The sequence below is a fragment of the Opisthorchis viverrini genome, assembly GCF_000715545.1.
Source record: "Opisthorchis viverrini unplaced genomic scaffold opera_v5_501, whole genome shotgun sequence".
Taxonomy (NCBI): Eukaryota; Metazoa; Platyhelminthes; class Trematoda; order Opisthorchiida; family Opisthorchiidae; genus Opisthorchis; species Opisthorchis viverrini.
In genome coordinates, this window is record NW_008752165.1 from 66,467 (window position 1) to 88,734 (window position 22,268).

Sequence of the window (22,268 nt, forward strand, 5' to 3'; positions counted from 1 at the left end):
AAACCGACAATTTAGGTCATAGACATTCAGACTGGACTTCATTTTTTTTTACTCTGTGGCGCCTAAAAACTCATGGCAAGGTTTGAAATTCAAACTCGTTTAAGTAGTCAAACCTGGTGTTGCCCACTTAAAAAAGCTGGAACTGTGAAAGTGCGCCTTATAAGCATAAGTCGATCAAAACTCTCTTGAAATACCGTTCCAAAGAAAAATGAAATCTTGGATATTCTAGAATGAGGGATGGCCTCTTCAAGGGTCCAAAATCACCCAAAAATATGACGAGGAATGTTCGCCCCAGACTCTTATGAAGCTGATTATTTTACTGGGCATCAAACCCAGGAGGATTATTGCGAAATGTAACCACGTTTGTCTCCCTTCTGTGGCTGAATTACTTCGCATTATATTGATAGGTCTTTTGTAAGTTGGAAAATGTGGAAGCACTGATTACGGTAGAGTTCCACTAGTACAAATACCAAAACACTCTGCTTAGATGCCCTATCCCATAGGCACTTCTCTACTATCTTCCTTTCAAATAGCCAGAAAGTATGGCGTGCTAAGTTGAGCACCTTCTGGGAAGGTTTCAACCAAACATGTCCTCAAATGTAACTGCTCAAACAGTATAACGTGTTTGGCAAATTTGGCAAATTGATAGCTCACATGGAACTCAGTTTACATGAAAAATGATTGCAGTTGGACTAAAAACAGTGGATCGACCGAAGAAATCATTGTGATGTGTCTTCAAATGGTCGTTGAAAGCTAGTTCTCATCTTGGAAGGCAAAGTCTACTTTTTGAAGTAAAACCGTGTCAAATATAAAGACACTGGAAATGTGTTGCAGCCCAGCGAAGGTCGGGCCCAAGGGCACCTGATCAGCTGAAGTTTGTCCGTTTATTTTGTCGGAACTCAAGACCGGTGACTGTCAAGCGTGTGCAAGAAGTCTCTGTGACTTTGTTTAACAGATGCCTATGCCATGCAGTCTAGTCTGAATCCAGATGTACTCGGAAATCAAATGGTGACAAGATGGAGTGCAGTATGGTTGTTATTCACCCGAAGTCTGGCGTCTAACAGATGATTTAGGACCAAGTTTTCGATAATCAGGTAACAATTATAATAATGAAGCGAGGAACAATTTGCTCTGGCCCATATTCAAAGCCAACTTGGCAGATGCACCCGAGGATCTAAATTTGAACATACCTGTGAAAAGACCAGACAACAACGTCTCCTTCAGAATTCGCCATGACATTTATCAATCCTTGTAAGTTAGGTGTAGCCACAGAGTACGCACACGCTAACGCATTTTTACTTCCTCCTTGGAAACTTACGTAGATTTTCGCTCTTAAACTGCATCCGCAGATAAAACATTTTCGCGTCACATGCGTAGTGCATTTAAGTGTGTGTGACTTCATGCCCCATTACACAAACCAGTTAGTAAGTTTGCGAAATAATCAACTTTTCCTGGAAATGAATCTGACATGAAAGTCAACAGGGAACATCACCTGCCAAAAATTTATACTGTCATACTCAAGCAGGCTTGTGGTGAACGCGCCACTGTATAATTCCATCAACTTGTTTTTTGACAAGCGTATCAAAAAGTCTATTCGTCCCATTCTCCCAGCTTGCACATCAGACCTAAGGCTGTGTAGGTGTCGTTAAACATTACTGAAGATTGCCATAGGGTCTTTTATTCACATCTCAGCAAAGTATCGTGGAACCCGTTCCTCACCTCGAGTTTCATCGACAATGTTTCTTCTAAATGTAGATGTGAACAGATCAGTCAACATCGTACCACTGACCGATTATACTACTATTCTTACCGTTATTTCCGCACAATAGGAGAGAAAGAAAGAAGCACGAGTTTACAGCATCTCATTCTTGAGACTTGCCAATATGGTAGATTATTTATGCACCAGTATTAACGACCCAATTAAATACACGTAGCCCATCACACACTGTTGGTAACAAGCCGCAGCACATTTGCTTGTTGTACAGTCTGCACGTTTCTATTCGCAAACCCCAACCAGGTATGTTAAAGCTGTCCCGGAACCAGAACTGTACCGGCATAACCAATTCTCGACCGGACATCAGGCTGTTTGATTCTGATCCTGTTCGGAGATAAAACCGTTCTGATCAGCTGAGAGAAGAAACTACTGTTCTTTTGAACTAACCGGTTCGTTTGGCATCCATCCTTCTCTATGGTAAAGTGCAATATTTTATTTGGCTCCCCTGTCCTCTGTGTTCGCGTGTGTTCAAGTGTGTGTGTGTTCATCTCTGAGTGGTGTTTGATGGACAAAATGCATTAAAGGATCGGTCGGTCAGTCAGTCAGTCAAAGTACCTGCTAGACGTAAACAGTGAACTCCTGCGGAGATCTTTTTTTCAACACAGAGTACATTCTAGTAAAAACGAAGTGTTAAAAATCCCCTGCTGGGATTGCTTCATTTCTTGTAAAAACCCTATCCAATCCAGAAAAACGACCAACTATTTCACGTAGGAAGAAACGTCTTGATTTGAATGTTGGCAATTCTTTTTTTCCTGAGGAATGATGTCCCTAAATATTGGACTCCACCCATTTGATTAGCATATGAAATGCGTGTGCACCACGCAGCTGGGTAGTTCAAAATGCTGCCAAAATTATGTAAAAAAGGGTAAACAGTAGCAGGAAGTTTAGAGCATTGTTTGTTACTAAGATAAACTGTCTGAGCGGGTGACATCTCAAAGCACAGAGTAACATTTCTCAATTTGAGTTTGGAGAATCAGTTGTGATCTTTTCAAATGCAAGTGCCAAACCTTCCGCACATTGGAAAGAAATCGATTGGGAAAGTCATTGGTTCATGTGTATCGGATAGCAATCAGATAACCAATCAGGCCTTGTAGCTTGAACAAACCCGATTACGTCCTTGCCTTAAAAGTGTACCATCTAATGAGCTCAAGTGATCCACTGGCATGAATCAGTTTTTAATTAAGTAACATTTTCGAAGTCATTTGTTGAAGCCAGTCGTTCTCATGATGAAACGTTTCATCCCCGAAAAATGTCGCCTCCTAATGAGTTCCCATGGGTCTTAAGTTTAAAGTTTCCGTATTACGTGATGTAATCTTGAAAATGATGTCTACATACAGCACTCTTTCGGTTTCAGAGTGGTATTAAAGATACGACTATACAACCTACGGAAGAACAACCCGAGAGCCGTGTACAACTACACTGACTTTTTCGCACACAGCATATACGTGTTAACGACTACGGACACCATAAGACAGGAACGACTATCAGGCTACCGCCTCACTTGTGTTGATCGAAGATCCCTTTCAAGATGTATGGAAAAACGTCCCTAAATCTTTTAATGGATTGATTCAGTCATATTCATCTGAAGCGCTCCATCACCTGATCTTATGGAGGTACTCTGTGTCCCACCCGCCCCGAAGTTCCGGGACCTAGTTTCGCTCTTATCATATATTGTTCTTCTATAGAGGAAAATGTCGGTAGCTCAGGTAGCGTGGATGGTCGTTGCCGGGGATGACCTTTGACCGCAACTAGTTGTTTGGTCGCGTGGTCAAAGGTCAGCCCCGGTTACCAGCACGTATATTACCACATACCCAAGGCACCACCACAAACCCACCGCTACGCACAACTACGCTCCCCGATAACGCATTGATGATGTCACCTCGATTGGTGATGAAACCTTTGCAATCTAATTGCCCAGCTGAGCGAACAAGTCAACGGCAATCTTGATTTTCTTCAGAATAAGATCAGTTGAGAACATGGTTTTCAAAAAAACATATCAGAATGACTTGTACTCTGTGTAGATCATCAACATGGGCTTGGCGGCTTCACTGGTCCATGGCTCCAGGTAGTTTTGAGATTCCTGAAAGACTGTAAAGCAGCACCATGTGGTACAAATGTTTCGTTTAGAAGAATGCAAGTAAGGTTTGGCCTAGTCAGCAATGGAATAGAGAAACGCTGACTTAAAACTACTGAAGGTAGGAGAAACTATCGTATGAAAATAAACAGGGACTGGGGGTGCGCACAGCAGAGAAACAGACCCCAAAAAGATTTTTGTACAAAGTTCAAACAGCAATATTTACTGCATATTTCTATTCGTAACACAAAAAGCACTTTTCTCTGGAAACATCATAACCAAGAGATTCAGCTGGGTTCCCGGTAAGTTTCTCGAAAGAACCAAATTAGTTTGCAAATGAGTGTATATTCGCTAGTTTCGTGCAATTTGGTTTCAAGTAGAACATAACAGTGACAGAAACTCGGGGACTGCGCCTACCTGATGAGCCCCAAGAAGGGCGAAACCGGTCGTGGGCTGTCGAAGAGTTTTCAGCAACCTTATGAATAGTGCAATACAATAAGTACTTTCCTCGTCTTAGCACGTTTATTCCAGTTAGTACGTTCCCATTACAAATATGTATAATTGTCCACGTCAGAGTTCTTCATCTGGACTTCTGGCCTGTGAAATCAGCATGCCCAATATCAGACCGGATTTGCCTGACTTTTCCCTATGGAACAGACAAAGCTCTTCATGTCTGTATGTGGTAACTAAACCAGATTAACTGCACCAGGACAGGAGGAAAATTGTTCGACCGATGGTGCCGTAAATCCCTCTCCCTATCAACAACTCATCCAGTACATCAGAAAAATTAAGAGATTAGAGAATGACATTCAGATTGACGTCCGATGAATATAGCGCGGGGGAGAGCAGTACCATCATTAATGGAGGAAAGGTTTTATGGGTTGAAAGATGAACGTTTCTGACAGGAATACGGCAAAGAGTACGTCACTTCTGGCTGTCCAGAGAAACAGGATTTCATGGATAGAGTCTTCATTAACCGTGGGAAGGGTACTGACGAACGCGATTGACATCATCAAAATTACCTATTTTAATGGTCAGTTGGAGTCGATCGCAATATGCATATCCGGCTTCTGCAAGCCGTTCTGAAGCCACCGTTCTGGAGTTATTAAGAACAATGTGTAGAGGGAGAGATGGATACGCTGAGTAGGACAAAGACAAAATTGAGGGTAACTGACACCCTCGGAGTTCATGCGTGACAGTGGTTTATTACCATCAAAATACTTTCGGCGGTATACCTCTCTAAATGTATTCACTCAAACTTAATGTCTACATCAGATACAGACTAGCGATCCATGACAATATTCTCAGAACTAAATTCTACCCACTGACTTCTGAGATGGCACACAGAAAATATGTGCACCTGTATCAACGATCTCCAACCATACCTGCAAATTGTCTCAGAGGATTGACCTCCCTCCAGCGGCCTTGATATCCTTAAATACTTGAAGGAACCAACTTGCAACTCTTAAAACTGATATCAGCAATCCATTCTACAACGCGACTCTTTGCATTCACTTTTGTTTATCATTTTCAATTTCCGTATCTTAAGAATGTTTCAGTAAAATCACTACAAGGCTCACAACGAATTACGATAAACCCCTGTTTAGCTCGACGTCCTGCTTGGATATTCTGAAAACCGATGCTCTCGCATCAAGCTAGCCATCTACCAGTCTTAGACCTTTGGCCACATAGCATAAGAGCTTTTCAAATCTCATGAACACCTTCGAGGAAGATAAAAAGTGTGTCCTTGAATATGGACTTCATTGCAAACGAAAAAAACAGTCCATGGACGGGTATCAAATTCGTAACATCTGTGTATCCTTTTTTACCTATCGTCAGCTCGATCTTCTAAGTTGAGTTCACAAACAATTCCTTCTTCTTAGCCCTAGCTCCATACCCTCAAAAATGAGTATGTTAAATTTTGAACGCTCAGCCGTTATCCCCTTAAGAGTATTTGGATTTTACTAATGAGAATTTGCATTTTATGAAATTCTGCTGGTTTTTTACGACAAAGGTTACTGTTGCACCCACTTGTAGGATGCTCTACACTGTTGTAAAATTGCATCAATTGTGGAGGAAGCAAAACTAAATAAAGCCAACAATAAATATGATTTCTATCTTCTGTCTACAGAATCAGAAGTAATTTTTATTGGGCAATTCAAGGGCTTTGTTGGATACGTCTCGAGTTCAAACATGCCTTCACTGTTGTGAGATCTAATCCTGCTATGTATTAGATACCCCTCGCAACGAAATAAGTTTGTCCTTTAGGAATGGATGCATTTACCTGTTATAATTTTCATTAATTGATTGTGCACACTGGGTTAGTTCTTCTCTTACGCATGGATATCCTTGTAAGAAGCGGTAAATTATTTGGACATGTGAAAAATAGATCGATCTCATTGGTTCTCATGATGACCAACCTGCTCAGCCAATAGTAAGGCGAACTCTATTTATGAAGAACTCATTGGTCATCAACATGATTGCTTTCAGTCACGGATTATGAAGTAAGATGGTTCTGGATGTTTCTATGTTTTATGCTTCAAACTATATACCGCTAGTGACGATGGCTTAACATGCTAACCACTGGTGGTTAGACTTCCTGTCTAGATCAGTCTGTCGCATAAACCCGGTGAAAGCCATACCCTGAGTACTTTGAGGACCACATTCCCCAACGACCGCCTCTGTTGCTTAGACCGACGCTGACCAAATCACTGGCACGTAGTGTGGCCTGACCCATTGATTTAACCGTGCTACACACACAGGACGGTTTGGGTGATCGGCACTAGGTTTTGGCAAATACTGTGCAGCATATGCAATGTAGGCGTTTTGAGCCCTGTGTCTTGAAAAAACAAATAAGCCTAAATTTGGAAAATATTCCCAAAAACTTTTCCTTTTATTTGCCCTAAATGTTGCCAGAAGGGTGGGCTTTACTCTCACTAATGTTCTTTATGTATGGTGGTTTTGCAGTTAAGTCGATGATATTCTAGTCATCGGGCAATCGTAGCATACCAATAACTTTGATTCGATACTAGTGATGATTCAGGCTTCTTATTTACTTTGGGATGACGGATTCCCAGTGCTGAACGGATGGCCAGCGGCACACGGCTGGCTGGTGGGGTGACAAACGCCCTGTTAGCAACCTTATGCTAGAACGACAAAAATGAATCACGTGTTTGCCTGAGCTTTTGTTGTTTTTATTCTCCAACCTGGTTAGAGAGACAACGGCTGCCTATGATCCAATAGTTTTTCGGAATTGACTCGATCACACAGGGTAAGTCATTCCCGAATACTTGAGGAAATTGGGTCGAATGGGGGAGTTGGTCGTGGGGCAGTGGAGTCCCTTTGTGTGTGTACCATATACAGCCACACGGTCGAATTGAGGGATTCGTTATTCGAATCTGCTTCCTAGACCAAGTGAGTACTTCATGGCTATTACAAGAGTCATCTTACACTAGAGTGCGTTGCCCGGACTGTTTGCATCCCAGCGCCACAAAACGCCATTTGTAGTTAAATTCCTGCACTGATTTTTAGATTCGACACACTACTTACTCGCAGGACTGGTTGATTTGTCTTACAGTGCTAGGTTACACGTTTATGTCGAATTGGAGCGGCTACGTTCCACAATTTCTTCGAACCGCCGGTAAGCTCTGTTTTCCAACCTGCCCGCTTCGGTTTGCGGGTGAGCCTGTGCACTAGAGGATAGCTTTAAATAATTGGAACTCTCGAGTTGTCTACGGGTTGCACAACAATTGAGTGAATCAACTTCTCAGTACTTGCGCCCACACCAATGACTAAACAATTCACACTGCCAATAGCATCGGGTCCCTCTCAAACCCATCTTATATCTTACTGTATTGTGATCAACTATGAATGCCATATCAAAGTTAGATTAGTCTGCGATTTAGTTAAATGTTGATAAGACAACATGACGAAACTAACACAAGTAAGATTATGCACATTAACAACCCAGTCTAAATATTTTCATTGGTTTATCTAGTGGTACGTAGCCACACATGCAGTGAATATTTAATCCGGTAGATTCTAGGAGACACTGAATAAAGCTGAACAAAGTAGACAGTCGTTTGCGCCGCTATTCCTTCCAAAGAGGTGGTAAATTATCTCTTCGATTAGCCATGTTCCGCAGAACGTTCTTCTGGAAAAAGGTTAATGACCCAATTTTCCGCATTGCTGTAGGTAAAAATTTGTTCTCAGCATCCAGCTCAAGAGTAAAAATGTTGCTGGGTTCAAAAGTCGATATAAATGGAATATTTCCTTGTAATAATAATGAAAGTGAGAGCCGCCTGAGAATGGTGAACAAGAATTGTAGGAGATAAATTTTATTCAACTGAAAGGGGATTTACCAACGGAGGCCAACATTTGTAGAACGGTGCTAAAACAGGACTGTGTGATTCCAGTATTCTCATTCGTTTAGTTATTTTAAAAATTTTATGTACTTTAAAAATGATACAGTTCCACTGAACTATCAACTGCCTAAAATGCCTAAAATAATTTAGCATAGCAAATGCATACGTGGGGTTTCAGAAACCATTTGCTTACGGGAAACAATAAGCCGGAATTCAAATTAATGAGATACACAGTGATGATATGGCATCTTGGGAAAACCATCAGCCGGAGACAAAACTATTTTTCAACTGTCATTTTCAAGATAAAACTGCAAATGTTTTCTGTTGTTTTACATTCTGTAGGGAAATGTGCAACGTTTTGGTTGGCCGTGCTGGAGGCCAATACTCGTGGAACAGACCGATTATTTTTCTGACTGTTCTGATACGATTCCGTAGGCACACTTGTCGAACAGATGTTACGCTACAAGAAGCAATCAGGATCCATTCTCCTGAAGTCGCGCTAAACTGAAACTCTGAATTTCTAACTACCATCAGGCAATGGCCAGGAGACAAGTTCCGACAGATTTTTAGATAGACTAAATTTCTTGTTGGTAGTGTGAGGAGATTTGGGATTTTTGTGAAGATTTCGTCCTGTAAGTGAAGCCAATCTTTGCTGAAAAGCCGAGAAGCACTTTACAGCTTTTTCATCCTTATTGGGAATCATCAGCAGTGCGCATCTCACGAAACTCCGGAGAGTCTCGAATCCGCGACCTCCTGGCTAGTAGTTTGAACACTTAACCATTCGGCCACGAGCGGCTGATCAGCAGTGTGGTTAACTCGCACTTAGAAAAAATATAGCGCCGCTCATCCTTCAATCACGGGATCCACATCACGCGGTCACACGTGTTGACTGGCTCCTTGAGCAAAGACTTCTCAGAGGAAGTCGCGTGGAGACTTCATCTTTTACGTGAAGCCGAAAATGACTGTGCATATGTTTCATTCTTACCTAGAATCACCCTCAGTGCGCATCTCACGAGAGCTGTTTTCGAACACAACCTCATTTGGCCCTGATTGGCTGCTCAGCCTTGTGATTGGCGCACATAGGATACAACGTCACTCATCCTTCAATCGCTGATAACACATCACGTGGCCTCTTGTTTACTGGCCCCTCGAGAGATGAAGAGTGAGTTACGTACTGATGATCAGCCCCAGCAGAAGTAAAAGAGTCATACGGTGTTCCTCGGCTTTTCAGAAAAGATTGGTTTGATTACAAGGTAAAACCCTCATGAAAAACTCATAACCTCCTTGCGTTATCTGCCATATTCAGGAGTAAGTACGGTTATATATGGCGTTCAAGCAGACAAAGAACGGTCAATATTGAAAAAATACGCTAGTCCTAAGGCCCCATGGTGTCTGCGAAAGCTAAAAAAGATAAGCACGGAGGGAGACTTGACCGACCGACACATTACATTAGGAATGTTTTTTGTTTTCCTTGCTTTCCTTATCCTTCAGATGAAACTAAAAACACCGAAGTGTCCGACATTATTCCTACATCACCTTATTTAAGTCTGATTTCTAGTATCCTTAGTTGCGCAGATACTGCGGCGGGAAAACACATCTGCACGTTGCACACTGTCTATTCTAGAAGTAATGCTATCTGTTCATTACCTTTTTCTTGCATTTCCACAGAGCTTGGAAATACCAGCCTACACAAGATTGTACCATCCACGCGCATCTCGCTTTTATCTTGCGAGGTTATCTTTCGTGGGCTTAACTTAGCTCTGTGGCGTACTTTTTGTTGAAATTCTGAAAACATTATCATCCTCCACTTTGGGGCCAAAAATAATTCCCACAGGTGTGTGTAAAAACGTAGGTGCGTTTGAGAAGTGAAATAAATGAGAAGCTGAGAAACATCAACACTTTAATCCGACGCTGACAGAACAGTTTTTGTCGAAAAGGGTAAAATAATGAGACTAGTTTTTTTTAAATAATTTTACAGAATTTACGACGAGATTTAGCACGTTTTTACGTGTAATAGAAAGAAACGATAGCATTAGGAGAACCAACGTAACGGGACTACATAACAGCCCATGGAATAACTGTTTTCGGTGAGACAGATTTCACTGGTTGTTATCCACTCGTCCTTGACCGATGAGTTGTATTCTTAGTGCCACTTTTTTGACCCGCTTGTACGCAACAGTGATCAATAGATCAGCCGGTTCGAACGTTCATTGACTTTTTATGGTTTGGCTAAGCGCACCGGGCAATCAATCGGCCATCCAGACCAGGGTTCACGGTAATAAGGAGGCATTAAGGAGACTGCGGTCCACATCAGATAGCCCTATTTAAAACGCGGGCTCAGACTGCTGAATCCTCAAAACTATCCTTTGATGAAAAAACAGTGGATGTGGAATCTTACCGTACAATATTAAGAAGTTCAAATGGTTAATTGCCTCAAATCAAGAAAGGAAAAATGTGGAGCACGTTGTACTATGCAAAGATATATATTATGCATATGTAAAACTGGATTGGAAAGAGCTACTAGCTTCTGTAGATGAGGATACGCAGGCCGCAACTGCAACAGCTCTCCAGGTATGCAAAAATTATTCTGAGCTAACCTTGGACCAACAATAGTATCTGAGGGGGGAAGAAATAACGCTACCAAAAATTCGGTTGAAATGTTTCGGCCTTTTTCATCAACTTGTTCGGCACGGGAAGCAACGCGAACATGGGTCTTTCGACAAAAACCGGCAAATGTAATCGATATGCTAAATTTGGCTTGATTTGTTCACCACCCAGTTCATACATCCCAGCCAAACAATCGACCGGCTGCACAGGTGTGTGGCCGAAAGTAGGACATACCAGGTGAAGGGTGCAGATGATACAACACGCGGAACCGGCTTTCTTGATATATTGTACACCGGTAACATAATTTTGCCGTTTTCCAGAAGCAAAAACAAATGATTAACGATCGGGGACGAACAAAATGACGTCTCCGGCACAACAGACACAGCTGTGATTCACTCATCTAAATGGAAGAATGATAGCTGTGAAAAGCACAACTTTCCACAAGCTGGAATCCCTTTGCAGTGATAAGAAAAGTGGTTAGATATCCAGGTGGCTTGTTCCTTGCACCAGGTTAAAACTCACATAATACAGGCACATAATACCGACACAAACATATTGCTCAGGTTTTAATTAACTTCTTTGGGGGTGATCAAACACTCTGCAACAAACTCGTTAGTCATCCTCAGCAGAACAGGCGGTGTTCAACGTTTTTTAATAAAATAGCATCTAGCAAAATAAAGACTATGTGAACAGGAGAGAATGACGGTCTGGAAACAGTTCCCTTCCCACGAGGAATAAAAAGAGGGGCAATTTGTTTCAATGCCTTGAAGCGCGATGGAATGAACCGAGGAACTTGAAGAAGCGGTTAATTTCCTCGCGAGACTGAGAGCTGTTGTGTTTAAGACTCATCACTCAGGTTTCTTCCTCAAGTTTCGAGTAGTTGTGCAATTATTCAAGGCTAAATCAGCGGTAGAGATTTTGTAAAAAGTTAAACGGAAAGGAATTGTTCGGATTTGGTTTGAGCTTCGTAAAAATGCCAGACGATTTAACAACCAATTCCTGTGCGCATTTGTTCTCAAGAAAAAAGACCAACTGTGGGAATAACCACAATCTGATTAAAACGGAGTAGAGTTAACTACACTAGCCTGCGCGAAAGATGGGAAGACTTGGACTTCATTTTACTTGGATATCATAAACAGCCCAAACCGTATGCGCCGGAGGCCGAGTCTTGAAGATCCTTGATCAAATCACTAGCGGTACACCGCCTGTCAATGCAGAAAAGCAGAACATATGATTTACCAGGTAATCGTGTTCCCATTATTTCCTCATGCATGCTAGCCTCACCTGAATGATTATCTCTGATCAAGCGAACGTTGTGCCCCTTGAAAGAAATGTGACTAACGTGAGTTGGGGTCAGTTTAGCACCACTCTGAATGCCAGTCGATTACCAACAACACATCGACTATGAAGTTTCCAAAAGATGAAAAATCTTCATACTTATCACTTGATCTGACGAAGCCCTCATCCACAATGTAAAAGATGAGACTGCAGAACACCAATCCATGTGAAAGTGTATAACTTAAAAACACGAGTTACCGGGTATTGTGCAGGTAAATTGCCCAATTAATTAGTCCCTTGGCTCAGAAATCTTTCACCATTTAATGCAAATGAGACTCCTCCGTTCTTTCCAAAACGTGTTTCTGGAAAAAAGATTACACGTTGCTCCAGATAGTTACGAGTGTAGGAGATTCGGATACTCATCTGGTTATGTTTTTATTCTGCTGGGGGGACGGTTAATTGTAATTATCGCAATAGAAATCTAGTGGCACCACCTACCCTATTTAGAAGCACTTGGAAAAGGAGATCAAATGAACCAGCCAATAAATATGTTGACACCTGTTGCACTTCAAATTGGGGGTAAAGGGATTCCTTTGTTGACTTTCAAGATCTCCGCACAGTATTTGCTCAATATACTTTGAAACAGAGTTTAGCACACTACTTATAATTTACTAATAATTTCCAAAAGATAAAGCAATTTCGACAAATTATTGGAACACATCAAACGGGAGTTATGGCGTGATTCGAATACAGCGTCCCGTTTATCACCAAGATTGCTAGCACAAAGGTTGTTCATTCTTCCGCTGCGCCAAAAAGCACGTAGAAAACGGACATTCGACGAGTGCCAGACAGAGCGAAATCGGTAGTTAAATGTCAGCAAATATCAATTTCCCTTCTCAAAGTATTGTGTACGAGAGATTTTTTCATTGGCAATGCAATACGAGAAGCAATCTCAACTCTTTGTGAATGCTTCGAGGGGAGGTAAAGCCAGTACGAGGTATGGTTAAATGCATTATGGAGAAGACATACCTTAGAGTCAGTCAGTCATAGGCGCTCTCAGCTATGTCTCCAAAAGCGCTTTGCTTAGGGACTGACATCCACCTGACAAGGTATCCGCATTTACACATATCCGGCTGACGCACAAAATCACGTTAAACGAATTGAATGATGTTTTACCGTCAATTAATTAACCACGTTTACTTTGAATTAGCCGAATTAGACGAATTTCATTTGCTCCGCACTTTCTCACCGGGAAACAAACAGTGTCTCACACCCTGTTTCTCTCAGAAGTGCGAAATTCCGGGTGGAAGACTGCATTTAGGAAGGACACTGCAGAATGTTACTCCCTCGGGAGAGACAAGGGCATCAACCCGCATCAGCAGCAGAGTGGGTCTGTGGTTTAGGGAATCACCGTGAATTAACAGAACAACGTATTTGGGCGTTAAGTCTCACACCCTGTTTCTCTCAGAAGTGCGAAATTCCGGGTGGAAGACTGCATCCAAGAAGGACACTGCAGAATGTTACTCCCTCGGGAGAGACAAGGGCATCAACCCGCATCAGCAGCAGAGTGGGTCTGTGGTTTAGGGAATCACCGTGAATTAACAGAACAACGTATTCAGTTGGGCGATAATATTCAGATAAGTGTAATGTGTACGTAGGACCGGGAGCTGATACAGAACATTAGGTGGTGATCAGCAAATTCCCTTTTATCTTTCGCTTTCATCTGAAACGAAATGCAAATCACCTCCACAAAGTTTCCACTGTTGTTTATTCTGCTGTTCACTTTGAATGTATACACCGTTACAACCCACGAGTTACAACCATGTGAACACAGCCAGAATCCTGTCTGACAAAGTTCAAGATTACCAGTGAAATCAAGATTAGGACTCGGTGGAAAGTTTCATCAAAATCTCAGTAGGGAACTGCACATAATATCCTAACTAACGTGGCTTAGAAATGCTGTTAAACGCATACGCTAACGGGAAAATAACAAAGGATGCATGTCAGGTGACGCCTAAATTTTGACAGGCGTGACTAGCTCAGAACTCTCATTTTTCAAAAGACAAAATCTGTCAAACGCATCGAAGCAATATGCGACGTTGCAATGGAAGGCCTTTGTTCAGATCTCTATGTACGTTGTCACTAGTTGACTTTTTTGATGGAGATGTATTCGTGTTCTCTCCTTCACTTTGCTTTTGACACAGTTTTCCTTTTTACCCACATCACAAATGCTCCCAAATGATAGAAAGTATGCGGTCCATGATGAGTCCAGCTTTGTCGGCAGTGTCAATGTTTTTTAATTTTGAGTAATGCTAAGAGGTTCTTTTCAGACTTCTCTCTGGCCATTCTCGTCGAGGTGTGATGAAAGGTGAACAGAGGCATGCAGACTAATTTATTCCTCCTTGTTGTGCGGATTTATTTCGTTCCATTCAACCAAGTTGAATCGGTTCTAGGCTTTCTGTATAATCTTTGGGCTGGAATATTTCTGTTTTAGGTTACCTCGTCCAAGAATTTATGACTACTTTAAGGCATCGTTGCTTTCTCCATTTAGCACGTCTCAACGAGACTAACTAGAGTGATTGTTGAGAAACTTACCTGGAACCCATCTGAAATTCTGGGTTTCGATGTTTCCAAATTAGTTTGCAAATGAGTATATATTCGCTAATTTCGTGCAATTTGGTTTCAATAGAACATAAGGTTGACGGAAACTCGGGGACTGAGATCCATGAAGGGCGAAACCAGTCGTGAGCTGTCGAGGAGTTTTCAGCGACATTATGAGAAGTGCATGACAATAAAAATATATATGTATGGAGTGATTGTTTTTCATCACACTTTTTCCCAGGTTTCGCGTCGACTGTTTCTATGTAAGCTGTCTCTAACCCACGTCAGTTGTTCTCTGTAAACGTCATTAGACTGTTTTCAGCTGTAGCAAAATAAATTCCGCCTTCGGCGTACATCAACTCAGATATCTTCGTACGTAACCCTTCTGGAACGCATAAATTTAAACGTAAACCGCTTATGTTTGACTTTTAAATCTACAGCACTAAGCAACCAGGCTGTCGTTTGCTAAATTTAAGCCTATTTGCTCTTTTTAGCTTTCTTGACACCTCACCTTTTAATTGAAAACACCAAGGTTTGCTAACTGATAATAAATGGAACTTGACTAGACATCACCTGTGCACGAGGCTGGCAATTCTACACTGAATAATTGAGTTCCACATGACGGTCGATACATTCAACCACAGCCGTTTTTCTCTGTTCCTTTCAAAATTCCGAAAATCTCAGGACCAAATCAGCATGTTCCTTCTTATTACTAGTAAGAATGGTGAAGAATCTTTGATTTCTCACTACTGGTTTCGTATTTCCCATATCTTGACATGTAGACTTCGCTCTCGAGTTTGGACAACCTTTGGGACGTAGTGTTATAGCGAAACACTCAATCGGCAAAATACACTTAGTTGTTACTTAAATCCATGTTGAGGACAGATTCAGCGGAAAGTGGCTTTTATTATCTTACTGAGGCTCTCGTTAACACAACATTAGTTGTAAAAGCGTGAGTTTCGCCAGTTGCATACAATTCATTATGTTGACGAGGACTCGGAGACCTCGCCTATTTCGCAACCACCGCAGAAGAGCTCCACGGTGCACTGGGTATTGAACAGCGTTTGGCAAACTTGAGAGTAATGTGTCCTGTCACAGTAAAAATTCAGCGTCTCGACAATCATGCTAACTGAAGCGCGAGACGCCCTGTCCTTGACAGATTCCGTTGAAGAATACCATACTCAATAGATTTAGTTGAGTACCGTCCTTCCTAGTTTATAACAAAGAATGTCCTACAAAACTAGTGATCCATTTAACTCTGTAGTGACAATGTCACCTCGGTTTGGGGCAAAACTGCCGCAATCCAGTCGCCAAGCCCGGAAAATAGATCAACAACCAAGCAATACACCTGAGTTGGTAGCCTCTTCAGTAATTAATGATCAAAAGCTTGGCGTAGAAAATGTGTGAACTGATCCGTGTATTTTTTTGAAGAAAGTTGTGGCTGCGCATTGTAAACCTAGTGACCTTCAATTTCATTACTTTCAAACCTTTCAAGCAGTTTCAATGATACGCACTCCAAGACACGTGCATCCAGTCGGAGTCAACTCGTAAAAATTTTGTGCTGATTATTGTGATCATTAATTCCGCACTTGGCTGAAACACTTCATCTAACAATTAGGGGCGTTCGCCCCAAAGGAAAAATCTCCAAACAGTGGATAGATTTACTCATTTTTGTTTCAATTACCGCCGTTGTGATAGACTTTCGGCACAAAGGTTATTCACCTTGATTATATGATTTCATGAACAGAGGTCAAGCAGAAATCAAGACGTTAACCGTTGCTTCGTTTAATACCGAACCAAAAAAATGAAATTAATTTACCTCCCAGTCGTGTAAGCCATGAACTCGATGGACCATGAATATTCGTTAGAATATATACATACATATATGAATTTATTTAGAATGGTTTGTTTCATCCTGAAATTTGCATACAGGCGTTTGTGTACAATCAGATTACTAGCATTTTTGTCAGCCAGCATGTTCCACAGTTTAGTTTCAGTCAGAGTTCAAACGTTTCTTTCCTGCCCTCTATCATACTGTTTGGAAAAACTCCGATGGATCTCGAAGTCTGCAGTTTTCCAGGGCATATTTCCCAGGGCAATTGGTCCAGAACGGTAGGTACTGCTTTACACTTCACACGTAATCAGTTAGGGCAACACGTGAAGGAGAAGATATGGAACTTGAAGTGCTGCGGTTATAGCTGGTGAGTGGAGATCCATACCAAACTGCTTCCCATGAGGTTACGTCCACTGAACAAAAATAAAGACCATGCGTCCCGTTAACTGACTAAATCGATACCTTAAACGTCTGTTTACTTGCTTTCTGTGAGTAATGGCATGTGCAGACGGCTCCGAGATATCTCACATTGTTCGGTCAAGCCAGTTGATGTCATCTCCAAAATCACACAACTGACTGCCCCCTCTTGTCATCAATCAGTCCATTAACGACTTATTCCCAGGCATCCGACTTTGGAAATCATAATACAACTCACTAGCAGTTTCAAATCGTCCACATTTTACAAATCAGTTATGGCTGCCCCGGTTTGATTAATACTCTGTACCCATATGTGCGCTAGCAACGTTCCAAGTGTGCAAATGCATAGCGTCTTCCATTTAGGCAGATTTTATGGTTCAGACGCCACATTTTGGAGGTTTTGTGTTTATTGCAGTAACAAACGTTGGTACTTAATCGACTGAAACAGTTATAAAGTATATAGTAAAGTTTTTTGTGTGTGTGCGTGGTAAAATAAATTCGGCCACGTTGTTTGAAGCTGTGCGGAAAACCGCCAGAGCTGAAGCCTTTTCTCACCGTACTATCGTGAAAGGTCGTGAAAACAGCCAAAGTCATTTGCGCTCCTTACAGATTGAATTTTAGCTACGATTTCTTCATTTGCAAGCTTTGGATATAGATAGCCAGTCTCGGTATCTGGATCTTATGTCCTCAGAGCCCTATGCACTGAGAAACACTGCATTTCGCACTGAGACAAATGCATTTATTCAGAGAGGCAAGGAGTTATCGTTTGTGTGTTATCCAACTTCACCAGGGGGGTGCATTCAATTGGGTTACTTCCATTAACTCCAGGAAGTGTAAACGACAAATGCATTTATTCAGAGAGGCAAGGATTTATCGTTTGTGTGTGATCCAACTTCACCAGGGGGAGGGGTGCATTCAGTTGGGTTACTTCCATTAATTCTAGCAAGTGTAAAGAAATGTTTTCAACTTTGATACAATGAGCGATCCCTGGTTTTAATTCGTACGGTGGGACATCTTGTTGTAAATTGAATGTTTGGCCTTAAAAGCCGCATCCGCTCTGTCGTAACCGCTTGTTTGGAGACATATTATTTGGAGTGTAGCTTTACAATTTATGAACTAAACTATACAGTCGATCTCCCGCTCCTGAACCTTGTTTCTTGGGTCACGAGGGTAGCCCTTGACTCTTTAGCCCTCCCTACATTGGCTGTGAATGTTCCGTGGTTCATATTGTCTCGATTATCTCGGGGTAGTAGTCCTAGGCTTTTTATCAGCCTGAATAAGAATTCTTCGGTCCACGAAAATTAAATAGATATCACAAACGAGAGAGATTCAGCTGGGTTCCCTAGTGAGTCTCTCGCAGAGCCAAATTTGTTTGCAAATGGGTGAATTTCGCTAAATAAACCTTGTTTAGCTTCCACATCTCAGAGGTTCATTTTTCTTCACCTGTAGCGGATTTCGCACACACATGCACATCTGTTAGGAATCGATCGGAGAGCGTCACTTCCCAAAGGTTCATCAATTACATTTTTGCTGGAATGCAGCTGCATTTTCCCGGTACAAATGGAAACCACCTTGTACATGATCGGCTCTGTGAGGGTGAATATCAACAAGGTCAGTTGTGTGTTTCAGAGTTCTGCGGGATGTACCGGCCAGCAACAAAGTTCCTCTGTCCTCCGTGCATTTGTGTACACATGTGGTTACGATGTCCCCTTGTATTTTGGCAACAAAACATGAATAACTGATACAAATCCGTGACCAGTAGTTTCATCTCAGGCAGTCGTAATATTATGAACTAAAACATCAGAAAGTCGTCTGAATTTTTTTAGGTAGATCCGTTGCAAAACACGTCAAGTAGGAATATTTCTTGTTTGGTGGGTGATGAACCACCTGTTATGCATTTCGTTTGGATCGATCGGGCTACTTGCAGTCAGAGTAGATTCTACAAACACCTACTCACTTAGGGTACTTTCCACCGAAAATTGTCACACGATGATAAGTGAATTATCGTGTGTTGGGCGTGTATGAACCGCCTGTTCCTACGGTTAATTTACCTTTGGTTAATGACAAAGAACGCCGCAAATCAATGAAAATGTGCAGCAGGATAGTTCATACAACTTATAAGGTTTTTACATCATCATCGATCGTCGGCACCTTTCGAATGCATATCTCGAGACGTTGCGTATGACAGTGTGGAAAATCATATTCTTACCTATTAAAAATTGACGAATCACACGTGAGAACCTGAATGAATCAGGTGAGAAATACCTGGCAAGCCCAAACAGCGGTTTGTTCCTTAATCAGTATAAATAAACCGTCACTTTTTACTGTCCTTTCCAAGGGATACAGACATGGATTGTTGTGTCGTTTATGCTGTCAATGCATTTTTCCCATCACCAGCCATCATTTAACAAAAATGTCAAAGTTTACTATTTTGGTTGCAATTCTGGGATTTTGCGGGATAGGTATTGAGGTTCACAGTCACCCCACTCGCGTTTGAACGGTCGTGTCCTGTTCTGGCGTAATTATTCCGGTGAGTCCACACCAAAGGGAACACTGGACTTGAGTTTCGCTCTGATTAGAGCTCATCAGCAGTGCATATCCAATGGCCGTGCCGGGATCTGAACCCCAGGCATCTGACATGCGAGGCGAGCGTGTAACCACTACTCCACCAACACACATTGGGCGCACCTGAATTATCACATCTGAACAGGCGAACGTGTTCACACTTGAGTGATGTGATTAGTGTGCCCGACTCATCGAACGACGACCCAGTAACTGTCCTGGTTGTGACGATCGATTGACCCGCCAGTGAGGACTTCCCAGTCAGTTAGCGTGGCACACGCACACCCACTGGGCAGATTTTTGGTTGAAATTTAGGGGTTTCGCGGGATAGGTACTTTTGTTCATAGCCACACCACTCTCTTTTGCTCATCAAGTAAATGTCCGTGTTGTATAGTAAGCACGATCGATAAAAAAGAGGGGGAAATTCATCGATTGGCTTTCCAAGTTATGAGTGCTCGAGGTCGAAGAAACAGGAAACTTTTTCATAAAATTCGGTCGCTTGGCACTGGAGATTCATGGTTCACGTATATAGAGCTTTGGGATGAAAGAGTCACAAAAAGCCAAAGGAACGCTAAAGAACTATAAGCAGAAAGTCAAATTTCATCTGAAAGTACTCGTTCGCCCGCAAAAACTGAACCAGGTGAAAATTTGGAAAACACCTGGCAATGGGGTTGGCTATGTTTTTAAATGATGTGGTTGCCAAACGGAAAGAACGTTCTGATATTTGCGTTGGCTGGATTTAACAACAGTAGGCTGATGCCAATGATCGAAGTTCTTTGTGGAAACTTATGCTTGGTCGTTCTGAGTCCAATGTTGCATTTGAAATGTTCGATTTAAAATAACCTCAGATGATTAGTGCACTTTGATTTGCTTATCAGCAATTATTACCCAGTGGAGACGGAAACAATAGACTTTACCAAATATCTGTGTCTGAAGTGACCAGTAAGCGAATCGCGGTTTAGAACAGCACACTATTTATAGTAGTAAACTGCAAATTAAGTGTTTACAATTGCTCATAGTTGTTTTGTACACAAAACTTTGAAAGGTCGACAAACGGTTCATGCTATCTTCAATTATTTTAAGAAACTTTTACTAATTACTAAGTTCTCACAAGTCTAACACGATCCAAATATGACTGGTTTACAGCACTGAGGTGGAGCAAAATTCACGTGGGCAGATTGACCTGTCTACCGTTTTTATACCATTATCCAGTGTAATTTTAGATGAAACTCAATTAGTATTCCGTATAAGTTGATGAGTCTATGTTTAAAAATAGCTTTGTAAAAAAATAGGCTTATTCACAAATGCATACAAGCTCTCATTTGGATATTTTGCCACGCCACGCGGAAATGAGATAGATCGAAGATCGCATTTCACTTTTGGGACCGGTATAAATGTCTGCTTATCTCTTGATCACATCATCATCGTGGTTCAGGAAAATTACTCACAATGACACAGGTAGTTTGGACGGTTTCGAAACGAGAAAAGTTAGACAAATCTGAAATAACGTCTGGACGAACACACCCTCCAAAAGTCTTATTCGTAATGCACTACTCATTAGGTTGCTGAAAACTCTTCTACAAACCACGAACGGTTTTGCCTTTCTTGGGGCTCATCAGGTAGGCTCAGTCCCCGAGTTTCCGTCAACTTCATGTCTTACTTGAAACAAAATTGCACGAAATTAGCGAAAGACACTCATTTTCAAACCAATTTAGCCTTGCAAGAGACTCACAAACGAGAGATTCACCTGGGTTCCAAGTGAGTCTCTCGCAAAACCAAATTAGTTTGCAATTGGTTGTATTTCGCTAACTACAAAAGTCTTATTCAAACCAATGATTACATAGCCCGAAAGAGACTTGAGATATATATCCCTTTTGCGATCCAAGATTATGAATGTAGACATTCTAGAGCTGGACTGGAGGCATGTCCCAGTGGACACAATCCATCCACTCTTTAAACCCTTGGTCAATTGTTTTTCTACATCCTACTGGGCTATAAACCATGTCGGAATGATGCAATAAAATGAATGCGTGACTGGTTGCTCCATCCTTTGTTGCAACAAATTGGAAATGCGGACGGAAAACCTGTCAGAAAACGGGAATCCCCCACCGCACACATGTGGAAACTTCTGACAGCAAATGTTTAACAGTGTATTGGTCACTGTTAGGTACCTAGTGTTTGCTTGTGGTTTGCTGCTCCTTCTACGAGTGAGGTCAATTTGTGCTAAAAGCACACAGAACTGAACAGATGGGTTTCGATCACAAGATGAAAGCTCCATTAAACTTCGAGAAATACACTTATTTGCAAATCAATTTGGTTTTCACAAGAGACTCAATTGAATCTCTCGTTTATGATGTCCTCCAGCTGAATGTGCTGCACACAGGCCGCCTCATGATTCAGTTGGCACGACATTCGAGATATCGCAGTATATTTTTCATAAAGGAAACTACTCACAAGGTTGGTGAAAACTCTTCGACAGCCCACGACCGGTTTCGCCCTTCTTGGGGCTCATCAGGTAGGCGCAGTCCCCGAGTCTAAGTCAACCTTATGATCCACTTGAACCCAAATTGCACTGTTTTCGAGAAATACACTCATTTGTAAATCAATTTGGTCTTCCATTAAACTTCCCACATCACCCCACACTAGCTATTTAAACAAGCCTTGTTTTAATTGCATATATATATATATATATGTATAGCTGTGTTCCCTGATTTTAATGAAATATTAATCAAAATGCAGCATGAACCGCAAAATTGT